This window comes from Protopterus annectens, chromosome 10.part0 (genome assembly GCF_019279795.1).
Source record: "Protopterus annectens isolate FY-2018-M chromosome 10.part0, PAN1.0, whole genome shotgun sequence".
In the NCBI taxonomy this organism is placed as follows: Eukaryota; Metazoa; Chordata; order Ceratodontiformes; family Protopteridae; genus Protopterus; species Protopterus annectens.
In genome coordinates this window covers 1,780,180,269-1,780,204,904 of record NC_056744.1, presented here as the reverse complement: position 1 = coordinate 1,780,204,904, position 24,636 = coordinate 1,780,180,269, and the positions used below count along the sequence as shown (strand labels likewise).

The 24,636-nt window shown below is 38.7% G+C and overlaps 1 protein-coding gene across 1 annotated transcript in view; it reads left to right on the top strand.

The window, feature by feature from the left end:
- LOC122814018 (carbonic anhydrase 4-like) overlaps positions 1–24,636 on the top strand; it is a 287,411-nt gene that overhangs the window by 130,720 nt on the left and 132,055 nt on the right. The window lies entirely within an intron of this gene.

The following is a 24,636-nucleotide window of genomic DNA, read 5'->3' as shown; positions in this document are numbered from 1 at the left end:
TTTACTGATCTTTGATGCGTTTGTCTTTTTCAAATATTTGTATTTTTCCTGCAAAACGTTTTATCTTCCTCTCCCAGTGAAAGACTTTTGACATTGATAAAGCTGTTTGACCAGATGTTTCATCTCCAGGCAGCAAACTTTTCCATAACGTTTGTATTATTACTTTATCTCCAACTTTTTACATTTCTTAACATTTCTCACCTAAAGGTAGGATACTTCAGTTCTGTCATATTTTGTTCTAGGAACTCAATTACTTTATTTTAATTTTCTGGTATCATTAATGCAAATGGCAAAGATAATCTATTTTTTTGGCCGCAGCAGTCTAACAGATGATTGGGGGAATGGAGGTTTAAGTCAATGCAATAATGTACTGTTCTATTCCAAAACTGCAAGATAATGATCCTCATAGCTACTGCTACAGCATTGTCTTAGTAGATGAGTCAGTATTTGCATAGTCTCCATTTATCCAATATATTGCAGGTAGTATGTAATGGGTGTTGTATGTTTAATTGCCTCTCGTGTACAAATGTGAATTGCTGGGTTTTGAACTGCAGATCATTTTCAGATATGGCAGCATCAGATACTTTCTGCCTAGAGAACACTGGATTTAATGCATTAATCACACTATCATGAACAATGGATTTAATGCATTAATCACACTATCATGAACAATGGATTTAATGCATTAATCACACTATCATGAACACTGGATTTAATGCATTAATCACACTATCATGAACACTGGATTTAATGCATTAATCACACTATCATGAACACTGGATTTAATGCATTAATCACACTATCATGAACACTGGATTTAATGCATTAATCATACTATCATGAACACTGGATTTAATGCATTAATCACACTATCATGAACACTGGATTTAATGCATTAATCACACTATCATGAATACTGGATTTAATGCATTAATCACACTATCATGAACACTGGATTTAATGCATTAACCACACTATCATGAACACTGGATTTAATGCATTAATCATACTATCATGAACACTGGATTTAATGCATTAATCACACTATCATGAACACTGGATTTAATGCATTAATCACACTATCATGAATACTGGATTTAATGCATTAATCACACTATCATGAACACTGGATTTAATGCATTAATCACACTATCATGAACACTGGATTTAATGCATTAATCATACTATCATGAACACTGGATTTAATGCATTAATCACACTATCATGAACACTGGATTTAATGCATTAATCACACTATCATGAATACTGGATTTAATGCATTAATCACACTATCATGAACACTGGATTTAATGCATTAATCACACTATCATGAACACTGGATTTAATGCATTAATCATACTATCATGAACACTGGATTTAATGCATTAATCACACTATCATGAACACTGGATTTAATGCATTAATCACACTATCATGAATACTGGATTTAATGCATTAATCACACTATCATGAACACTGGATTTAATGCATTAATCATACTATCATGCTGCCTTTGCTCTGTTTGTCCATTTGATTCTTTCATGATACTTGGAAAAAATAATCTGCACACATAAGATGCATGACTTCCTTAAACTGCAAAAATCTGTGCCCACGTTGTTCTATGGGCATCCTGGTACCGTATATGTTATAATTTCTTCCTTTAGACTGATGTTATGGTGCGAAATTCATATAAGCAGTGCTCTCTATCTAGGACGCTATTCGTGGCAAAAAAATATTATGTAGATCTTGCCCATTCATTACACTTTAATTTTCTCAGATGTACTTTATACATCCTGCCAAACATTCATTCTTCTTTGGTCAGAACTTATTTAATAAGACGGATTTTCTTTCCTTATTAATGTTTGCTTACGCTGACCTCTTGTTATAACATATTTCAGAACTACAGTTCTAAGGCTTTTTTTAACATATCTGTCTAATTATTTTACTCTTTCTTCTGTCTTTGAGGACTGCAACATGACCCAAAGATTCTCTAGTTCATTCTTTTTCTAGCAGTTCTTGCATCTATACCAAATGCATATGCTATTTGTAGGCCCTTGTCTGGTCTATATTTCACTTTCAGTCTATACTGCTGCATATTATGACATACCTGTCAACTGTCCCGATTTTTGCAGAATGTCCAGCTTTTTGCCTAATGTTTCTGGTCTGTTCCTTTAAAACGTTTTGATTTTCTGGCAAATCATTGTAAACTGAGTTCGGAAAATAATGACAGATATTTGAGTTTCACTCTTCATACCCTTCAGAAAATTCATGATAATGCAAAACCTGTTATTCTATCAATTTTCTATGTTGATAAGAGAAATACTTTACAATTGTTCCTATTCTGGTTGCTTGTTCTGCCATTATTTATGACTTTGTCCAGATTTCTTGTGCTAAGAGGCAGGGAGATATGATGTGACATCTTCTACAAGCTTATAAGTACCTTACACAAAAGATCTTTCTGAATATGCTTTACAGGGAGTTGTAGCTTATTTTACCCTGAACTCTTTTACCACCAACATATTCATGGACTTTCTTACAACCCTAGTCTAGTGTTAACCGTTCTGTTTTGTACCTGCTCATATCTCTTGTTGGCATTGCTACATACTCTTGACTTATAGTAAAGTGGTATATTTTCTTGTAGGATCACGTTTCTGACTGGTGTTGACTTGCAGTAAAAGTGGATTATTTGTTTCATAGCATTTTATCTGTTATTCTGTAAATAGTTTGATAATTAGCTACAAAACTTTGCAATATATTACGTCATTCCTGAAAAATGTCTGTAATGCTTGCTTGTTTTTTGAATTTGGCATTTGCACAGTTGCTACAACTTTTTCCGTGCCAGACTATTGCTCTCAACCTTCCATCTCCAAAATGAGGAACACTAGCCCTCATAATGTGGAATGAATGGGCAAAATGTAGAACACATACTAATGGCTTACTAACAGCTTCAACTAGGAAGGTCATAGGATGGTTAAAATATGCTGGTTTTACTTATAAAGATCTTTTAATAAATTAATATGATTCATTTCTATTTACAATGGATTTCACTTAAAAAAATTCCTAACACTGAATGTGTGACAGAGTCTTTCAATGTGGAACTTTGAGGAACTTCGAGGAACATGAACTTTTTAAGACCCTAAATGAGGTACGTTCCTTGTAATGAGGTATACTTGAGAGGTATGTACCAGACATGTCACTCTTATGTTATACTTGTTCATATTTAACTTGAAACTATAGTCTCTTTATCTGCAAAAGAGCTATATCTGTTCTTATTTCTGACTCCTCCCACCCAAATAACACATAACTGATTAGGGCTGCAGCACCATCCAAACGTTCATTTACTTTGGCAGCAGCTCATTGCAATACTTCCCATTTTTGATCATCATCATCACTGAAGAAATATAAAACAACACTATTAGAGCAGTGAAACCTGCTTGATTAAAATAGGAAAAATGCACTGGTTAACACCTAAGTAATCACTGGAAACTTATTTACACAATACATTTAAATTCAAGTATCATTGTCTTTTGTTAAAACCTGATTTTATATGTGTGTGTGTGTGTGTGTGTGTGTGTGTGTGTGTGTGTGTGTGTATATGTATATATATATATATATATATATATATATATATATATATATATATATATTGGTTCTTAAATAGGATTTATATTAACTGGTTACAAATTGGAATAATCACCTGGCATGCTATTATTATTGTTAGTATTAGTATTATTATTATTGTTATTATTATTGTTATTATTATTTTTTATTATTATTATTAGTAGTAGTAGTATTATTGTTATTAGTATTATTATTGTTGTTGTTGTTCTTGTTATTATTGTTGTCATTATTAGTGTTATTATTATTATTATTATTATTAGTGTTATCATTATTATTATTACTGTTATTATTGTTATTATTATTTTTTATTATTATTATTATTAGTAGTAGTAGTATTATTGTTATTAGTATTATTATTATTATTATTATTGTTGTTCTTGTTATTATTGTTATTATTATTGTCATTATTCTTTTTTATTATTATTATTATTATTATTGTTATTATTATTATTATTGTTATTATTATTGTTATTATTTTTTATTATTATTATTAGTAGTAGTAGTAGTATTACTATTGTTATTAGTATCATTATTATTATTATTGTTATTGTTGTTCTTGTTATTATTGTTATTATTATTGTTGTCATTATTCTTTTTTATTATTATTGTTATTATTATTTTTTTTTAGTATTAATATTATTAGTATTATTATTATTGTTATTATTATTATTATTATTGTTATTTTTATTATTAGTAGTAGTATTATTATTAGTATTATGATTATTGTTATTATTATTATTATTATTGTTGTTATTATTATTATTTAATATTATTATTATTAGTAGTAGTATTATTGTTATTAGGTACAGATAACTCTTCAGTTTTACACTGATAAATAGTTCTAATGTTGTTGTAACTTGCAGTCTTTGCAGTTCTAAGCATATTGTCAAACTCAAGCTTATAAAGAAAGGAGATAGCAAGACTCTTACTCTGGCATCTAAATTGTCCATATATTTAGACAAATTGGCCTTATCTTTTAACTGTTTATATATATATATATATATATATATATATATATATATATATATATATATATCATGTACTCATACTCAGTTCTAAATTAAGAAAGGCTACAGCAAGGTGTACATCAGGTGAAGACCCCCTGACAACCTTCACATATTCAGAGACAGCCCACCATGGTGCTGTAAAATGAAGATGTGAAGCACCATGGTGGGCTATCACTGTGGTCATGCTAAATGCTAATGAGGCATTCCAGGGTAAAGGGATATGCTAATTAATCCTGTACTCTCCCTCAGAAGGGATTGTGTGAAGTCATTCGTGCAGATGAGGGATTCATCGAATGGCTCAGCTGTGCAACTTAGTATGACCAAATGACCTTATTCATCTATTGTTGTAGAGTAAATTGTTGGTGAATTTAGAGGTCATCTAATGTTAGGAACTGTGTGTGTGTGTATATGTGTATGTGTATGGTAATGTATATGTGTATGTGAGGAACTGCGTGTGTGTGTGTGTGTGTGTGTGTGTGTGTGTGTGTGTGTGTGTGTGTGTGTGTGTGTGTGTGTGTGTGTGTGTGTGTCTGCATGGCTGGTCACAGTGGGAGGTCAGTAAGGTTTGCGTGTGTAATGAATGTCTTTTTGTTTTTTTTTAGTCATTTGTTTTGCTTTTTGTTTTTTGCTGACATTACACTCTGTCTACTTTTTGGGTCTTATTTATTTTTCAATTGTTTCTCATGCTTTAGCAGCAATTTATGATTATATTAGGAATCTCCTTTCCCTACCTTTCCCCTTTTGTATACCTTGATGTCTCTTTGGACTTTACAGACCTACTGGAGCTGTCTCACCCTCTGGAGGCATAGGTGAGCTCCTGAGTATGGGGCTTGTCTTGTTATGCTTGTTAATCTGCAATCCTGGGGTGAAGTAATGTACCCAGAGTTCCACAAACCATTACAGGCAGATTTCCAGAACATGCTGTCCAATGGTCTCATACAAGCTGTGATAAACAAAGGGAGGTTTGTCTGTAACAAATAAGGGATTATGTCTCACTTGATGTGTAATTTTGGCTTTGTTTATAAAACAAAACTGAACAGATGACAGGAGTGCCCCTCATTTTGTGATAGCTGTGCTCCCCCTTTCTCCAGTATTCAGTATCCTAGTAGAAATAGGCTGTGCAAGAATATTCCTACAAGTATTCACTGTTTGAATCAGCCATAGGTCATTCAAAGTGGATGTTGTTAAGGCAATTCATCCTCTGTGTTATAGATGAGTTACTAACATTTGCTCCGGATTTCCTTTGTGTTGCAGACATATTTGGGTTTGCTCAGAGGGGCACCTCCGTGAACAATCAGATTGGACTTCCTATTCCAAATGCAGGGGGCAACCTGTTGCTTGGAATCAAAATCATTCTCATGGTCTAACCACCAACTGGCCTAGTTTGTTGTGGAACTGCCCCCTTATGATTACATCAACATTCAAAAAACTGAGCCCTTGAATACTGGAATTTGCATTTGTTTTCAGTGCTCCACTTGTTCCAACCCAAGTTCACTACTAATGATCTAAACAGATAGTCATTGGACATAGCAGATCTTATTTTATTGCTCTAAATCTAGATAATCCAATTTCCTTACTCCTAGTTGTCACTCCTTTAGGACTTTCTTCTCTATACAAGGGTTCCATCCTTAAGTAATGGACACCAATTACATACAAGTAACCTGCATAATTGAGAGAAGATGTATCTATTTTTCAGCTATTCTCCATAACTTATAAAAGTGTTGTGCACCACTCTGTAATTTAGAATACAGATGTTGTTTTTCATTTCAGTATTTTTAAAGGCATAACACTCAATAAAATGTTAACAAAGCATTGTACTGCATGCATGGGTACAAAGGGCAGATGTGCTAAGGACTCAATAGAATTATGCCTTCTTTTAATGTTCTTTAGTATTAGGAAATTAACAATTTTATCATAACAAACAATTTATCAGAAGTGAAAGACTCATTTATTAACATGCCTAATTCAATCCCCATGAGAACTGATATGAGCACTTCATGTCTGAGTTGATATGTTTCCCATAGGTGTGGATCTGCGTACATACATAATCTAAAATGTCATCCTATATTTGTCAGAAGGTTGCAGGTGTAGTGCATAACTTGTAGCTTTTGACAAGCACAGGTATCCATGTTCCTTTAAACAGTGAAAGGGTCTAGTACATAACCATAACCATAGGACATAGTACACCATTTGGAACAGGAACCCTACATAACCACACTTTCCTTCATTTCTCTAAGGTAGCGAGAGATTCACTATGTCAATAATGTGTGCTTGTTTTAATTCAGTAGATTGTTTATCGTATCCTATTCTTTCAGATTATCAAAATGCAATATATCCTCTAGCAATCAGTTATCTAAAACATCTTTAACATTTTCAAAGAATTAATTAGATTAGTCAGACAAAGCCTTCATTTAACAAAACTTTGATGTTAAGATCATCTGAGACTTAGGAGTCAGGCCAAGCTCTGTGTTTGCTTAAGATAATTTGTTTAAGGCTTTTGCATGGCCATAATATCAGACTTAATGGATGACAGGATTATGGCTGCTCCCTTGAAATAAATATTGCATTCATCCCACTTCATGTATTACACACTTTGACAATGTAAGGGTTACACTCTCAATCTGCATCTATCTGCTGTAATCACAGCTGTTGTTGATGTATGTGCACTGTTCTTCATTTTAGTTTGCTTCCCTACGGTTTGGAACATTTTGCTTGAAGCGCACGATTGTATATGCCTTATTACTGCCCTCATCTCTAACCTGCAGACTTCTCTGAGTTGTATGGGATACAGTTGCATACTTGACATGGAAATACCTCTGTCACAGGAGCCCTGACATTCTCAAACAGAAAAATCCTTTATTTTTAATGTATATAGAGCTTTGCAGGTTTTACATTGTATCGCATCCTGTGCAATTGATCCGGTTCATTGTCCATCACCAGTCCATGCTGTAATCCCTCTCTCCTTCCCCTTTTGTTATAGACATTTTGGCCTCTGAGTTACACTGCCTACAGGTTTTCTCTGCTAAACCTTAGTGTATTCAGTGTCCTAAGTAAAACTGAACTCCCTTCTCAGTAGGTAAGTAGATCTGACCTTTCTCTTCTTTTTTCACTCATTTTTAACTTCTAGCCTTGTGTTCTACATTTTTCCCTGCATACCACTTATTAACTCAGCCAAACTTCTACAACTGCTTATTTTATGTCCCGTAGTCAATTCTGGCAACAGACACCATTCCCTAGCCTGTAATTTTTGACAGAATATTCCCTGTAGTTTTATTTTTCTCTTTCTTCACAAACTTCTCTGTGACTTGCCTGATTGTTTTTGGCATGCTGCTTCTCGATCGAGTCCACTCTTTTCTTTTTTCTGTTACACAATGCAGTTTTTTTTGTTTGTTTTTTTATATTCCCGTGTTAGTCTTTTCAAATTTTTCCTCCCTCCCATGATACCTTGCTCCATTTAAAATGCTGCAATCAGCATTTGACGCCTTCATTATCTCAGTCTGTCTCTATCTGCTGTACCCGCAGCTGTTGGTGATGTATGAGTGCTGTTCTTTATTTTAGTTTGTTTCCCAGCTGTATGGAATATTACGTTTTAACTGCAAGGTATTCTATTATGTTTTTGTTTACTGTCATGCTTGCTGATGTGAATATTATGCAACCGCTGATACACAACACCAGGCATATGAATAAGTAGTGTTGCATGTTTATTAACACTTGAATACATGCACTACAGTTTAAGAATTCATACTACTGGCATTAACTTGTCTTAGAGACCAGGCTTTGATTATTTAGCTGCATTTGTTGAAAGCTGTGCTCCTGTTATTTGTTCAGAGCCAGAAACAGAACGTTTGCATTTACTTGCAACTCGTTTCATCAATTTGCCTAAACTTGTTCAGATAAATTAACTTAAGCACTGTACACCATTTATATACCAGTGTATTTCACTCTCTACGCATTAGTTAGTTAGGCTAATTAGTATAAGAATATTTTTTCCAACCTTATTCTTAGATAACGTAGTATATGAAGGGTGTAGTGTGATATATTTCACTGGCATTTAGTTTGTTCAGAATATTAGTAGTGCTAGAAGTTACAGTGTGTATTACAGTATATTTGACTGCATAAATCTGGCAGAGGCTGCATTTCCACAATAGCTTTTTCATGCATGCTTATTCCGTTTTGTTTGTGAACAGTGTTATTTGTATCTCCTACATCTGTTCTTCCTGTTTATTTTTTCTCTTGAGTGTTCTCACCTTATCTCTCTTACTCTTACTGCTAACCAACCTTCCCCCTCCTTCCTCCTTTCTTGTTGCTTGACTTACCTTTGATCTATCCTTTAGTATACTAACCTAACATAACCTCCCGCCACACCCTTCTCCTAACACACTCTGCTCTGTTTAGACTTCCTTAAAAAGTTAAGCAACTACATTATATCCTCAGTCTTCTCCTTGGATAACCCCTCCCTTCTCCCCTCCTTTTCTTAGGTTGTATACACCTTATTACTGCCCTCATCTTTAACCTGCAGACTTTCCTGAATTATACAGGGAACAGTTTGCATGCACACCAAGGAAATACCTCTGTCACTGGAGCCCTGACATTCTCAATCAGAAAATCCTTTATTTATAATGCATGTACAGCTTTGCGGCTTTTACATTGTATCTCGTCCTGTGCAATTGTACTGGCTCATCATAAATCACCACTCCATGCTCTAATCCCTCTCTCCTTCCCCTTCTGTTATAGACATTTCAGCTTCTGAGTTACACTGTGTAGGTAATAGATTTTCTGTGCTAAACCTTAATGTATTCAGCAGCCTAACTCATTTTAAATCCCCCTCCCTCCCAGTAATGAAGTAGCTTGGACCTTTCTCTTCTTTTTTTCTCCCATTTTTAAATTCTAGCCTTGTCTTCTACATTTTTTCCTGCATACCACTTATTTATTTGTACAAAGTTTTTATCTTCCATAGTCAGTTCTGGCAAAAGACACCATTCCCTAGCCTGAAGTTTTATTTTTTCTCTTTCTTCACAATCTTCTCTGTAAGTTACCTTATTGTTTTTGGCATGCTGCTTCTCGACCAAGTCCAGTCCCCTCTCTTCACCCTCGATACACTTGGGCTCAATCAGCTCCCCTACCCTACCCCCATTCTCATCCATCCCCACTTCAATTACATTTATACTTACCTCATCTCCTCCCCTTTCAACACTGCATCCAATCACTCACAGCCACATATCCTTTATCAAATCACACCACACCTGTTTTACCCTAAAAGCTTATCTTCAACTAACGCAACATTTCTCACCCTATAGCTCCTATTTAAACTCTCTCATACTACATACCCTGTATTTTTGACTGCTGAATATAATCCACTATTATGATTTACCCTAAACCTACCATAGTTCTCCTCACTTCCCTTATTCTATTTCTCTTTCTTCTTACACATACATCACTCAAACCTCAAAACATTTGTATGATAGAAAAATCAACCACATCCAATACAGTTTTCGAAAAGCAAACAGATAGTATCTCTAGCCTATCATCCAGCCTCTATGAATGAAGCAAACTACTATTTGCTAAATACAAAATTCAACAAGCCTCCCTTAAACTTAAACCACTGCCTTTTTCAAAACTAAAGCATTTAATGAAATCTACCCTCTTTAACCACCGATTTACCTACACTTTGATTTATCCCAGTGTGGGGACATCCGCCCAAACCACAACCCACTTCTACTCCCACCTTGTTTAAAACTTTCCCCCCTAAAATGTATTTCTATTTATTCTTAATCTATGCAGTTTTGTAACAAAACAACAGTTCCACACATGGCTATCACAATACTCCCCAGACATACTTACAGTCACAGAAACATGGCTCAAGCCACACATCCAAGACACTGAACTGCTCCCACCAGGTTATAACATAATAAGATCAGATTGAACTCATAAAACGGGGGGAGGGGTAGCCTTAATCTATCCCAGCTCTTTCACTATACTTCCTTACCCCAAGCCCATCCCCTCTTTTGCTAGTGCTGAAATTCTCGTAGCCTCCTTAAAAATCAGTAATACAAAACAACTATGCAACTAGTCCTGTATATTCAAGACATCCTTTCCTGGATTTCACAAAATTTATCTAACAATACAATTATTATGGGTGACATTAATATTAATTAGCAAAACTTAAACTCAAACTTCCTAGCAAATAGCATAAATCTTTATGGATTCACACAACTCATCTCTGCACCAACTAGAATTCAGAGAAATAGCAACCCAGGATCTATTCAAGACTGGATCTAGTTTCAAATCCCCACAAATACTTGAAATCTGGTACCTTACCAGATATTTTAAGTGACTACCTTCCCACCTACACTTCCAGAGCCATAACCCACACATCCAAATGCCACAACTATAAAAACTCCATCAATTTATCCAACTTCAACCAACAACTGTTTATCACAATTCTTAAATTGTTAAATAGGTGCATACTAAAAACTCTACCCTTAGATGATGCCATCAGCCATTTCATCAAATTATTTCTTGACACCCTCAATAACTTAGCCTCACTTCATACTAAAAGAAAAAGAAACACTCATGTACCCTAGCTAACCAAATCAACTAAAAACTTTCTAGTAACAAGGTATAAAACCTGGCGAGAATGGCAGAGGAACAAAAAGGATATAAATCTTCAAAAATATAGACAATTACACAACCAAGCAAAAAAAAAAAAAAAAAAAAAAAGGTAAATAATCAATTAACTTCCCACAAAAAAACTCAAAAAAGTTTGCCACACCATCTCTCTTTACCCCCGCCCCAGTCTCCAAAGAATACCCATCTGCAGACCATGGATAAATCCCCATCCCAAATAGCAGATGCTTTTAATGCAATTTCATAGAAAGCATATGCAAATTAGCCAATGATCCCAGTAAACCCATAAATCCTAATTCCACAAACAATCTCTGCCCTTCTCATACAACTTCTTAATACATCTCATCTTTTCTCCCTCATGATATTTCTATAGCTGACCATCATCTTTCTCTCCTCTCTCTACAATAAGTACATACTAACCGTATACATAAACTATTTCTTAAAGTAAAACCCTGTTTGTTCTTCTTCTGCTGACAATGTTTCTTCCGAATACTTGAAGCTTGCTGCAGATGCTATTGCATAACCTATTAACATTCTCACCAACTGATCTACCACAGAATTGTACATCCCTATCCTGTGGAAGAAATCCATCATAACCACTTTACACAAAGGAGGGAAATGTAATGACATAACTAACTACCATCTCCCCTATGAAAAGTGTTTGAAAAATGCATACATGAGCAACTGCTTGACCACATTCTTCAGGACAAATTACTTACCCCAACCCAACATGGCTTCAGGCCATCACACAGGGCAACAACAGTACTTACCTCTTTTGTGGATACAGTCCCAAAGCCAGAGCCTTCAGACTAATAACCTCATTAATACTTCTTGATCATTCTAAGGCCTTTGATACATTTTCACAACTGAAACTATTACAAAAACTCTCGTATTTTGGTCTTTCACTATCCACTCAACAATGGTCCACCAGCTATTTAACTAGCAGACAATGTGTAAAATGGCAGGGCTGTCTCTCCCAATATCTAACTAACAATACAAGAGTCCCTCAGTGATCCATTCTTAGACTCCTCCTCTTCAACAGTTTCAAAAATAACCTTCACACTGTATCCCATCAAAACTTCTTAATATGATACACCATTGATTCTACCGTCATACCCTCCTCCAATAACATAACACACCTTCAACAAATTACCCAAACTGCCTTCTCCTCTATTGAAACCTGGCTAAACAGTGCACAACTTCTACTGAATCCCAATAAAACCAAATTCCTCCTTTTTACACCTAAGACACTCTCAACGACTTTAAGATTTATTCACTAAATAACTCTTAAATTGAAGTGGTTTCACATGCCAAACTATTAAAAGTGACCATAGACAATAAACTTTCCTTTGATCAACATATACACAATGCAGTCAACAAAACACATTACAAACTAGAGATGCTTTATTGGCAAAAATCTTTATGGATACACCCAACAAAACAACAATGACCACTACCTACATTCTCCCCTCTCTACTATATGGGGCTCCCATTTCCAATATTCAGATTACTCTAAAATATAAGCTTGAATCCTGCTATATAAATTTGCTATAGGTGCACCTCACTACAAATACTACCGCATGGCTCTCAGTCCCCTCAGCCGGCTCGAATTCCCACATCACCTAAACTATCTGCAACTAACTACAAAGTTATATATCACCCCAAAAACTGGCCTGTTCTAAACTCAATCCTCCAAACCTATATACCTACCAGGCCTGTCTGATCTGAAAATAAGCAACTAGTAACCCTATACAGACTGAAAAAAAAGCTAGACAATGCCTATATTCTTAGTGTCGCAAAACTCTGAAATACCTTACCAGGAAATATCAGAGCCATATCAAACCTCAAGAGTTTTAAACTCACACTGAAGAACTTCCTTCTTTAAACAGGTATCTCCCCCTTTTCCAAAACTAGTTAGTCCTCCCTTCCTTTGTCTCCATCCTTATATTTCCCTATCGCCACTTCTTGTCCACCTACCCTACCGTCACTGCTCACCTTCTCTACTTTAACTTTAACTTTTCTTCTTTCCTTTCACTTTCTTAACACCCCCCCTCCGGCCTCTTCGTTTACACCTTCTTTCACTTCCCTGTCTCTACTACGACCCCCCCCTCACCTCCTCCACTTTCACATTCTCTTCTTATGTAAACTGCCATCATAGGATCTCTATCCCTCTAGTAAAATTATACATTTTGCTATACTTTGCTGAACATTCTCCTTAAGACTTTTCTTCTTTCACATCTCAAATGCCTAAGTTTGATTTATGCCTCAGTTATGCTTTTCTGTATGCCTCTTTTTTTAATTATCTGGCAACTCCCTATAGCTTCTTTTTGTTTCTTTACTAACTCAGTGAGAAATTGGTATATATTATTGTAACAAGAATATGAGTGTAAAGCTCATAATATATTTACATACTTGTATTTTATTTCCTTATTTGTTATTTTTCTGTAAACCAGCTGATATTCTTGGTTGTGTTTGTGTAATTTTATGCTTCATGTAAATGTATACCAGCTGTCTGCCATGCTCATGATTGTAAATTTTATACTAAATGTAAATCAGTGCTCTGTATATTTTCTATGCTTTTTCTTTTGTGGAGCTTTTCTCCCCGGGCCTCCCCTAAAAATGGGTTTCTGACCCAGTCAGAAGTTCCTGGTTACCAAATGTCAAATAAATAAAAAAATAAATTAGAAACAACAAAGTGGCATCAACAAATATGTTTATTTCCCCTTTTACTTAAGGTCACCACCCATTGGGCTCCACTGTTTAATTTGTACAGTACTTTCTAAGAGAATATGTAACAGTTTCGCAACTTATGGCATAACTTTACTGTCTGAAATAACAAAGGAGTTAAAGCACAGAAGAAAGGCTGACGCAAACAAAGAAATAAATGTCATTCATCTCCCTTTTGCTATCAGTAGGACCAGCAAGTGTTTTGTTATATGTCAGAGAATGTTTCCATTTTTATGGCATTCTTTACCTGCACACTTTGCTACGTGGACAAAAGGTGCTTTTTTCTCATTTATTCTTCAACAAAGTTCCTGGGAGAGAAAACTAGAAAAAAAAACAGCAACATGAATGACTAAGAGTGAAAAGACAAATTACAAACACACACACAAACACACACACACACACACACACACACACACACACACACACACACACACACACACACACACACACACACACACACACACACACACACACACACACACACACACACACACACACACACACACACACACACACACACACACACACACACACACACACACACACACACACACACACACACACACACACACACACACACACACACACACACACACACACACACACACACACACACACACACACACACACACACACACACACACACATAGGTACACACACACACACACACACATGCACACACACTGAAAGCACTTTGCTTGGGTATTTGTAGAATCATAGTATTTAAAAGATAATATTAGCTCTAATTTGGGACTCGAACCTAAGACCACTAGCATAGCATGCTGCAGTCATAAGGAAGAACAGATAGTACTCCTTCTAGCTAAACCAAAAGAGAAATAACAGTGAATTTGGTTCTAAAAGTTAATATATATAGCAGAGGACACTGGAACAATGAGAGACAAATAGGAGGCCATCAGCATACAATGGAGAAATTGCATGACCTGAAGGAAGACAAAGCTGAACTGAGAGGAGCGCTGTGAGGAGGGAGGTAAAGGTAATTACAAAGAAACAGAGGGAGACACTGAATTACCTGGAAAATAGATGGGAGGATGTAATCTGAGGTTCACTGGAATACAGGAAACAAAATTACAAGTGTAACAAAGTTTGACAATGGATTACTACAGGAAATATGAAAATTACCAGTCATCAGAGATGCTATTATAGAGAGCATTCACAAACTAGGGAAAATGTATCTGGACACTAAGACGACCAAAACATGTGTTCGGACACCTGTGTTGCTACAAAGTTTAGGAAGAGATCCAAAGGCAAGCATGACTGCTGAGAACAGTTTTGTTTGCACAAATGTTAATAAAGATAGTTCTGGATTTTCTGACTCCTATTATAGACAAAAATGTGATCTGATAAACACGAGTTAAAAAAGCATAAGGTCAGCTGTCAAAATAGGCTATCTTGACATATTGATGGTACAGTAAAAAGATGACCAAGGCTGCATATCAAGGTGGACATGCAAAGCTTCATAAAAAAGTGCATGTATGGCAAGACATACAACACACACAGCATGCACAAAGATCCTGCTATTTCATGCCCTCTGCTTAACATGGGCTGGTAGGTGAATCGACAGAAGGTGAAATGCAAGACATACAAAACACACACAACACAGAGAAAGACCCTGCTAATTCATGTCCTCAGCCTAACATTGGCTGGCAGGTGAATCAACAGAAGGTGAACTGCAAGACATACAACACACATGGCACAGACAAAGAGCCTGCTAATTCATGTTCTCAGCCTAACATTGGCTGGCAGGTGAATCGACAGAAGGTGAAATGCAAGGCATACAACACACACAGCACAGACAAAGAGCCTGCTAATTCATGTTCTCAGCCTAACATTGGCTGGCAGGTGAATCGACAGAAGGTGAAATGCAAGGCATACAACACACACAGCACAGACAAAGAGCCTGCTAATTCATGTTCTCGGCCCAACATGGGCTGGCAGGTGAATCGACAGAAGGCGAAATGCAAGACATACAACACACATGGCACAGACAAAGACCCTGCTAATTCATGTTCTCGGCCTAACATTGGCTGGCAGGTGAATCGACAGAAGGTGAAATGCAAGACATACAACACACATGGCACAGACAAAGAGCCTGCTAATTCATGTTCTCAGCCTAACATGGGCTGGCAGGTGAATCGACAGAAGTGAAATGAGACGAGAATTCAGCTTGGCCAAGACTAACATCTGTGTCACAGAAAACAGAGCAAGACAGGAGCTGAGAAGGCAGAGGGAGGACAAATGCAGCCATGAATAACAGAGCAAGGGACAAAGGTGATGAACAAGGTATGAGCCATGAAAACAGAAACAAAGAAGAAAAAGGAACAAAAGTGGCCCTAACTGAAGTAGGAGCAAGGAGAGAAAAGACAGCACACTCCATGTTCATAGATTCAAAGGTAGGTACTAGGCTATCAGCCCTGGGGCCTATATAAGCCTAGCCAAAAATGTTCCCTGGCTTTCACTACCCAAGAAAGTTATTTTCCTGCACCCTTGTCTAGCAGAGCCACAGAAGTGATCCCTGGGGTGAATTTCCTATTTCCCATCCAATTGTCGAGATTTTTCTTAAAGAGGGGTAATGAGGAGCTTTGCTTGACATGAATGGGTAGTCTGTTCCAGAGTATGGGAAGTCTCTGGGACAGGAATCTATCCCTTCAGCATGTTCTGTTTATTGTGGTGGCAAGGTTTAGGTCCCTGGAACTTGTGGCTCAGAGGGATTGGCGTTTTTTTAAGTGTTTAAAAACAAAAAAGGAGAGGCAAAGTCAGCAAATCCACAACACTAAATTTAATAAGGTTAGCACTTTCATATGCTTGTAATAGTGTCATCTGTTATTTAAGAGATGTAACTTTCTTGTATCACTTGTCTGAAGAAGTTTGCTTATTACAAGCAGACGAAAGCACTAGCCTTATTAAATTTATTGTTGTGGATTTGCCGACTTTGCCTCTTCTTTTTTGTTTTTGAACAGTTTGTGTTCATGGTATTTGTAGTTTACTTACTTTCTTTAAGTGTAGCATGTCCACCAGATCTGGGTTTGACATGACTTTGTATGTTAGGCAGAGGTCACCTCTGAGTAGGCGATAAGTGATGGAGTAGAGCTGGAGTTTTTTCAGACAGTCTGTGTATGGCATCTGTTTGAGGCCGGTAATCCTCTTAGTGAGGAATTTCTGTGGCCTTTCTAGTTGTTGTAGATGTCTTGTGAGGTACATGCCAAATGGGACATTGTACTCTATAAAGGGTCTGATGAGGGATGAGTTTTCTGGAGGTGAACCCTTTTGTGATGAGGTGTGCCACGTAGAAGGATTTCCTGACTACTGTGGCAATGTAATTATCAAAGGAGAGACTACTGTCCACCTGTGTCCCAAGGTCTCTTATCACACTTTGGTGTTTAGTAGGCTACCACCTATGTGGTAGTTCATGGGTACAGTGTTTTCCCAAAGGGGATGGCAATGCACTTCTTGGCATTGAGCTTGAGGCCATGACTTTGACACCAAGCATCAGTCTCAGTGAGCCTCCATTGTAGAATGTCCACATCATTAGGCGATTCTATTATGGTACCTAGTTTGCAGTCATCTGCGAACTTTCTTAGCCAAACACCTGCTGTATTAGCCTGGACATCTGAGAAGTAGATGCCAAACAGGAGAGGACCCAGGACTGAGCCCTGTGGTACTCCATTTGTCACTGGTCTGAAGATGGATTTGGAGTTGGCTACTTTCACTGTGTGGGTTCTGTCAGTGAGCCAGTTGGCCACCCATCTTGTGGCATAGGGATTTATGACCAGTCTAGTGAGTTTATCTATAATTCCAGAGTGGGGGATGGTGTCGAAAGACTTGGCGAGGTCAAGATAGGATGTGTGCACCACCTTACCCTCGTCCATGGTTCTGGTGACTGCTTCAAAGAAGTCAGTCATCTGTAGGAGACATGACCTACCGTTTACAAACCCAAACTGTGTGGGGTCCAGAGTTTGAAGGTTACCTATGTCCTTATTTATCTCCAAGATGATATGTTTCATGGCCTTGCAGACCAGGCTCATCAGGCTAATGGGGCGGCAGTTCCCAGGGTCCATTGTGGCACTCCCTTTGTGGAGTGGGATAACTGTCACTGTGTGCAATTCAGTAGGGACAAAGCCTGAAGTGAGGCTATGATAGAACATGGTACTTTGGTGGGGTGCCAGTTCATTCTGTAGTTCATGCAAAATGCAGCCTGGGATGTTGTCAAATCCCATGGATCCTGTGTTCTTGGCTTTGGAGAGTGTGGTGTATATTTGAGCAGCCGTGATTACAGGGGTTTGCATTCTTCCGTTATAGTGATAGGCCCTTTGGGGGATAGGGGGTGAAGTTTGCACTGAACCTATCTGCCAAGATGTTAGCAATATCAGTTGGTTCTGTATATTTAGTGCCATTGTGCTGTAGCTCAGAGAATATCTGAGTGTCGCCATTGAGATTCTTGACATAGCTGTGGAATGCTTTGTGGTTGTCTTTAGAATCAGTGGAGATTTTATTTTTGTAACTAGCTTTGGAGGATTTTATGAGGGATCACAGCTTCTTACTGAGGGTGACCAGGGAGTTCCTGCAATCAGGGGACTTTAGTCTTTTTTGCAACAGCTTCTTCCTTCTGTTGTAGAGTTTATTTATGGCAGAGGACCATTGGATTGACTTCCTTTTTTTGGAGGATAGCATCTTGGTTCTGTTGGGATGGCATGATCCATGTACTCGTGTATGTGCTTATACAGTGCATTTGTATGAGATTCAGCAGTCATACCTCTATTTTCCATCTGTATGGGTGTTGTGAAGCTTGCCACTTCTGTCTTAAGAAGCATGAAGTTGGCTTGGGAGAAGTTTTTTACAGTGGTTTCCTTTATGGGGTTGAGGGCAGGATATTGATGTCTAGGATGATTAGCATGTTGTCGGATCTGACCAGCAAGGAGTTAACCTCTGGTGTGGAACATCAGTTGCCCATATTGGTAATTACCAGGTCCAGGATATTGCTGCCCCTGGTGGGGATATGGACAAGCTGATCTAGGGCATTGGAATTTATAAATTCCAGAAAGCATTGAGCAAATGAGTTAGTACATGAGTAGTTTTCCTAGATGATGGTGGGGTAGTTGAAATCGCCCATTATTAGGGTATTGGGCTGTACCTTAATATTACCCAATATATTCAAGAAACATGGAGTGGGTATCCTGGGGCATGGTGGGGGATCTGTAACAAGCTACAACCTTGATTGCAATCTTGCCCAGTGTTAGTTGCACTTGGATAATTTTGGATGCATTATGTTGAGCAACTAGCCTGGAGGTGTGGATATTCTTAATGAATATAAACACGCCTCCTCCTTTAGTGTTTCAGTCCAGGTTAGGTGGCCGAAAGGTGTGGTATGAGTTATAGCCTAGTAATGCAGGGGTGCTCTCTGGAGCCTTGAACCAGGTCTCCGTCACTGCACATATGTCAATGTTCTCCATTTTAAAGAGTGCCTCGAGTGAGTGTATTTTGAGATTTAGACTTCTAGCATTGACTAGCATTACCCTCAGATTTTGCTTGCTTATACCTGCTATGGTGGTGAGTTTGTCATTTGAACCTTGCCTAAAAAAGGCACTATAGGGGTGGCAAGAGCTTTAGCCAGTATCTGGAATTCCCGGGGTGACAGGTGCAGGCCATCTCTGGTAAAGCATCATGGTCTGTCGATCATGTCATCCTAGGCAGACAGACACTGGATCCCCTTAGAATGACACCAGATGCTTAGCCAATTGTTGAAGTCAATCATTTTGTCCTTGTACTGTGGTATCATTCTGGGCGATGGCAGGATGCTACTCAGGGCTAGGGTCATACCTGCCTAGGCTACAAGATCGGAGAGCTCCTCCATGTCACTTTGCATGTAGTCCAGAGAGGTATGTCTCAGGTCATTCACACCAACATGGACAATGACAGAGTCATATTTGTACTTGTTGTGGAGTGACCTCAGTGATTGCATTATGTGGTGGATGCTGGCACCTGACAGGCAGCTGACAACAACTTTATCCTTGTTTAGCCTGGTGGGTGGGACATCAGTGTGCCTGATTATAGAGTCACCTATGACTAGTGTGTTGGGTATGTTGTTTTGCCTTATGGGCTGAGGATGAGTGGCCACTGATTTTGTGGGCTATGTGTCATTTGGGTAGTGTTGGGGGGGGGGGGTTGCTTGCATTTCAGCTATGGCGGTCTCTGTTGTTTAGGCAGATTTTTATTGAGAGCCTCCATGAATGTAGGTGTGTGTTTTGTGTTACTATGTGTTGGTTTAGATGGTGTAGGTTTTGATGGACTATGCATTGAGTGTGGTGTGGTGCAGGTGTTTACCTTCTCCTCTTGACTGTCTAGTACAGTCTTGGCTGGAGAGAGCTTGGCTTCACATTTGGCTATATAAGTGCATCTCTCACAGGTTGTAGTGTTGGGTGGTAGGAGAGGGTTGTCAGTGTACATGAGGCAATTGCTACATTGCCCCAGTATGCCCAGATTAATCAGGTGGACATGGGAAAATACCGTGAGCTGACCCTTAGACATGCCTGGATAGGTGCTTATTAATTTAAGTACTAAAAACTATTTTCCTCCTAACAAGTGAGGAAAGTTGAATGGTGCACTAATTTCTAGATTATTTAGTGCTTGCAACAAGTTTTGAACAAGTGCCGAGTACAAGGAAACAGTTTTGAGTGTTAAAACAAGAAAACTGTCTAGTTCTAATGGAAAATTAGAAGAGCAGACTTTCTGGCACCGGGAGTAGTTTAACCCTAGTAAAATGGCGCTGTGCGATGCACAAAACCGAGCAAACACGAGTTTTTAAACAGAAAGATGAAATGGGTAGAAATAGCCCAAAATGGCCAATAAAACTACATTTTCTGAGCTGAAACCACTCCTCCAGCGACAGATAGGCTGCTCAAAGCCCACCACTCTCACTGATGAACAGAGAAGCTTCCTTCTATCTTAGTAAGGTCTGGGCAACACAGAAACTACAAAACCACCCAGAATTCAGAAAAATCTGAAAAACTGACTACTGGTTATAGAAAGGTGGGAAACGAGTAGAGAGAGAGGATTTTTTTTTTAATAATTAAAACAGATACAGTAAAACAAACAGTTTTAAAGCAGAAAAATGGATATTGAGTGTGCAGCCCCCAATAGTTCAACAGTTGAAAACACTTAAAAAAGTTAGACCAGTTTTATAAACTTTAACACCACCACAGGATTGGGGAGGAACCAGTTTCAGAACAGATGAGAAAACAGCAAACAATGTCAGCAAATATTTAAAATAATTCAGTCAGGCAAAAGTTAAGACAATGCAGAACTCTGAAAATTGCCTAGAAATGTACTTATCAGCAATATATTTCTAGATCGTTTGAGAAGCACTCAAATCAGAACACAAGGAGATTCTAACAGTGTGTGCAGGAATGTATGGGCAGACACCCTCTTGGACAGCTTCAGGGACACTGAAGTCATCTTCTGGACAAGGGAAGGACCAATCATTGCAGACAGCATTAATGTATGTAACACGAAACCAAAAAGCAGGTGAGGCTCAAGAGGTGAAGTAAACAGACAAGGACTGATCCAGAAATGGGAGGAATAGGCATACAGAGAAGGGATCTACTTCACTACACCAACACGCAACAAAGCCGACACCCAAAACACCGAGACCAAAAGAACAAAAACACACAATACCGACAACTCACAAAACCAAACACCATAACACCGACACCCAAAACACCGACACACAAAACGTAAACTACACATTACACACAACTATATATGCACTAACCTTAACCCAAACCCTAGCCCTAAGGTCCAACACTACCGCATACTTACCCTACCCGCACCCTAACCCTAACTCACTTAACCCACCCCTAAATCTAAAGTCCATCACTATTGCACACTTACCCTACCTGCACCCTAACCCTAACTCACTTAAGCTGCCCCTAAAACTACAGTCCGTCACTATCACGCACTTACCTTACCCGCACCCTAACCCTAAGTCCGACACTACCGCACACTCACCTTTCCCGCACCCTAACCCTAAATCCCTCACTATTGCACACTTACCTGTCCGCTCCCTAACCCTAAATCCCTCACTATCACACACTTACCTGTCCACTCCCTAACCCTAAATCCCTCACTATTGCACACTTACCGAGTCGTGCTCACACGTTGCCCATGTCGGTGTTTCAGCTGTCGGGATTTCACCTTGTCGATCATCTGCATCGTCGGTCTTTTGGTCTCGGTGTTTTGGGTGTCGGCTTTGTGGCGTGTCAGTGTAGTGAAGGAGACCCCAGAGAAGGTGAAAGATTCAAGAGAAAAATGCAGATCATCAACTAGACAAACTGGAAGTGGGGAAAAGGGAGTATAGAGATCAACTTGAAAGGCAGACCCTACCCATGGATGGAAGTTAAGGGCCAGGCAAAGGGGCATGGACAAGAAAGCCGGGGGGGGGGCTGAGAAGGTATATTCTCTTTATTGCCACATTTACATTGGAAGTTCAGTTAGAATTAACTACAAAAGCACTGCAAAGTCCTGTCCTTGTCCAGGAGGAATGAGGAAGATGAGGAAAGGAAAAGACAAAATGAAGAAGGACTGGAATGTATTGTGCAAATGTAGAAGACTGCAAAAAGTTAAATGGAATGCAAATGGAGGGTGAATGTTGGGGAGCCATGAGCAGTCAGAGGATAATTACGGAACATTTGAATTAATTAAGAAGGTGAACACCAGCACATGATTAGTCAGCCATGTAAAATAAATAAGGACAGTGAAAGGGAAGCAGAGTAGAAAGGGAAGTGATGCCGAAGTTCAGCGTGACCACCAGACGCTGAATAGTAACAGCTTGTGCATCCAGGATGGGAGGATCCAACTGTAGGCAAAAACAGAGGAATGTCATGTTCAGACCAAAACAGATGCCTAGGAGAGGGGTGTTTTGTGTAAGGTGGGGCAACAAGGGAGAGTGCTTAGAATAACAAAACTGTGATCACTTAAATCATGAGGGGGCTCATCTGATCCAGTCTGGAAGGAAATGATACTGACAATGCTCAGCGGGTTAAGGCAGGATATAGAACCCTAGCAAATACAACTGAAAGTCAGAAAAGGAGAGAAGATTTTGATTTCAGAATACCCCAAAGCAATTTGACAACAAAACTGGGGGGGGGGGGTAGTTGTGATATTCAAGAAAGGACTTCAGGTGATAATGGAGATGGAAGTGAAAAGCTGAAACGTCCAGAGGGAAGATGATAAATATGGCAAGGGGGTTAAAGCTAACAAATGGACCACTATTAACAGCATGCCTAGCAAAGAATAAGAAGGATTTCTTCATTAGTTTTTGCACAGTTGGTAGAAATGAGGAAAGACTGAACAGGAATTATATGGGAGGAATTTAAAGTTAGGACTGAAATAGGACAGGTTGTTTAGGAAGAAGGAATGTACCAGAAAGATAAGACATAACTTGAATAATGCATGAAAGCAGGTTGATAGGCAAACTTACTGAGGGAAAGACACTAACAGGCCACGGAATACACTTTCATAAGGAATGTCTTGGCACAGGCAAACAAGATTGAAAAGATACTGGACAGGAAAAATGTTGATTGAAGGCTGGAGAGCATAGAAATAAAGGCCAGATTTATATTGAACCATGCACTACTAATAATGACCAGCCTGTCATGGTGACTGCAGGGAATGCAGACTGAGGAATGATGGGATGGACCATGCACTACTAATAATGACCAGCCTGTCATGGTGACTGCAGGGAATGCAGACTGAGGAATGATGGGATGGACCATGCACTACTAATGACCAGCCTGTCATGGTGACTGCAGGGAATGCAGACTGAGGAATGATGGGATGGACCATGCACTACGGAATGCAGACTGAGGAATGATGGGATGGACCATGCACTACTAATAATGACCAGCCTGTCATGGTGACTGCAGGGAATGCAGACTGAGGAATGATGGGATGGACCATGCACTACTAATAATGACCAGCCTGTCATGGTGACTGCAGGGAATGCAGACTGAGGAATGACCAGCCTGTCATGGTGACTGCACCAGCCTGTCATGGTGACTGCAGGGAATGCAGACTGAGGAATGATGGGATGAACCATGCACTACTAATAATGACCAACCTGTCATGGTGACTGCAGGGAATGCAGACTGAGGAATGATGGGATGGACCATGCACTACTAATAATGACCAACCTGTCATGGTGACTGCAGGGAATGCAGACTGAGGAATGATGGGATGGACCATGCACTACTAATAATGACCAACCTGTCATGGTGACTGCAGGGAATGTAGACTGAGGAATGATGCATGCACTACTAATAATGACCAGCCGGTCATGGTGACTGCAGGGAATGTAGACTGAGGAATGATGGGATGGACCATGCACTACTAATAATGACCAACCTGTCATGGTGACTGCAGGGAATGTAGACTGAGGAATGATGGGATGGAAATGGGTGCGCTATTAATAACAGGAAAGAGAGCGCCCCGGAGAAAACAGCGCAGTTACAATACGTGACAATGAGAAGGAGTGGAAACAGCTGAAGGAATACTGGTTGCATGAAGTAAAGGCAGCAGTCATGGAAAAATAATGAGGGGGGACAGATGGAGAAAAAGAAAGCAGATGATGAGACAAGCATGC